The sequence below is a fragment of the Ochotona princeps genome, chromosome 3 (assembly GCF_030435755.1).
Source record: "Ochotona princeps isolate mOchPri1 chromosome 3, mOchPri1.hap1, whole genome shotgun sequence".
Lineage (NCBI taxonomy): Eukaryota > Metazoa > Chordata > Mammalia > Lagomorpha > Ochotonidae > Ochotona > Ochotona princeps.
In genome coordinates, this window is record NC_080834.1 from 36947702 (window position 1) to 36950087 (window position 2386).

The following is a 2386-nucleotide window of genomic DNA, read 5'->3' on the forward strand; positions in this document are numbered from 1 at the left end:
TCCGGCCATTAGCATTCCACATGGGGGCCAGGTGACTTTCAAGCTGCTTCACTTTCCATCTGCTCACATACTAAAGGCTAGAGAAAAGGAGAATGAGACAGCCCAAGTGTTTGGGTGTCAGCCAACCACCTGGGAGACCCAGATAAAGTTCCTGGCTCCTGGCTTGGGGCAATCCCAACCTTGACTCTTGAAGACTTCTGTGGAGTAGATCAGTGAATGGAAGAACTCTATGGGCAGGTGTGTGGGGGAGATGTGTGGGGAGGATGTGTGATTTCTTCGCTGTCTCTCTGTAAATCAAAAGAATAAAGTAAATATTTCAAATCAGTTATTATCTGTAGGTTAATAATAGCTGTAACTAGTATTCTACATATTATTGATATTTACTTTTTCAATATCAACTCCAAATTTAAATAATGCATGAACGTGTTTTCACATTTTCTGTAAGAGGAATCTCATTATATAAAAAACTTTCAGAAAAATATTTTTAACTTGTGTGAGCTCTTTCAGGGAGCTATTATTTTGCAATGCATATTACTTTACAAATGATCATGTGATTGAATTTTCATCAAATAGCTCTTAGGTCCATTTGAACATGACCTTGCATAGCATAGCATGCATATTACATTTAACTAATGATTTCTATTATGAACTGTCAGGATGCTATTAAATTTGCTGTACATCATAGTGTAATTAGTGTTCCCCCTGAAGTATACTGTTGAAGTTCTGTTTTCATTGGTTAGAGTGTTAAATAACTGGAAACCAACAACAAGAAATACATTTCCAAATTGTAGACACTAGCAGATTTTTTATGAAGAACTGGACTTTTGCCTGTATCTATTCTATCAGTAAGATAGTAGGACAAACCCTTTATCTGAATGCAAGTAGCGGGGAAACTTTGGGTGCAAACCACAGGCCTTAAAGAAGGTAGGATAGTCTTGAATGCCCTGCTAGTAAGTAGTGATTGTATAATTTAGGATCCCAGATTTATACCAAACAATACAAGCAGAAGTTGAATAGTTTTTCAGACAGGAATCCAAAATGTGAAAGTCTTACCTCCACTGAGAATGATTTCAGAGACATAATTATGGTCATATCTTATATATGAACTGCAATGATCATGAGAAACCTAATCATGAAAACCAATATTAAAACCCATGTATTAATTAAAATTCTGTCAATATGAATGAGCAGTTTAATGAATATTTTATGTATGTATAAAATAATAATTTAAAGTCAGTAAAAGCCTATTTTTTTTTTGAGCTATGTGGCCTTGGCAATCAGGAGGCCATGCTGAAGTTTCGGGTTCACCCCTGGCTCTAGTACCCGTGGGGAGACTCAGGTAATCACTTACAGGTTTAGGTATGAGCCTATTATCACCTTGCTCTTGACCAAGAACAAAGTGGCCTCAGCTGACATACAAAGTATTCAAGAGCAGCACCTTTTCAGACCTGAGAGCTTAAACAGAGGTATGAATCGTGACTGCTGGGTCCCTTGGCTTGATGATGTTGACATAAGGCATGTTTCCTCTTAGCCTTCTAGAGCAATCTTGAGCAAGTCTTAATTCTTTATCTCTACCTTTCTTTCCTATTTCCAGAAAATTAAATGCAATCAGCAGCCTCCTTTCCAGCATGTATATAAAGATACAAGTAGTCATGTTCTAAAGAAAGCAATCTCTAACCAGCAGGAAATTTGTATCTTCTCTTTTTACTGGAAGTTTGCTTTTTCACAGTGTATGTTGAACAGAAAACGATAAAGGAAAGTTGATCCTTATGGAATAACATAAACCCTGACTAGAACCTGACCACTTCAAAAGATACATTGAAAATATAGATATATAAAAATTTCAAGTTTTCCTGTTGCATTATGCATCCTTTCATGATAATACTGATTGTATTGAGTAAAAATTAAAATAATATGTAATTGTATGCAAATTATGTTCTAATTAATTTTATGCAAATTATCATGTTCTATTTATTTTCTATAGATATTAATCTATAATCTGCGGACAGTGCACTGAATACTTTGCTAAGTACAAGGACATAATTATAAGCTAACTTTGAGATAATTAATAACTCATTTTAGCAAATTCTTGCTTTGGCTATATGGTTATCACATTTGACCTTCAGACATTATAAAGCAAATGCTACATTTTCTTTCCTATGTAACAGGTGAAAAATGTGTAGATTAGAGACTTTTGATAACTTATCCCAAATTACATAATAGAGAATTTTGAGGCAACAGCAGACCATGATAAATCAAAAAAACACAGGGACTTTCAAATTCAATCAAATTTGAACTGTAATGCTGCCTCAAGGTGGAGGAATCCACCAGGGGGGAGGGGAGGGGGAGGGGTGGGGGGATACCCAGAGCCTATGAAACTGTCACA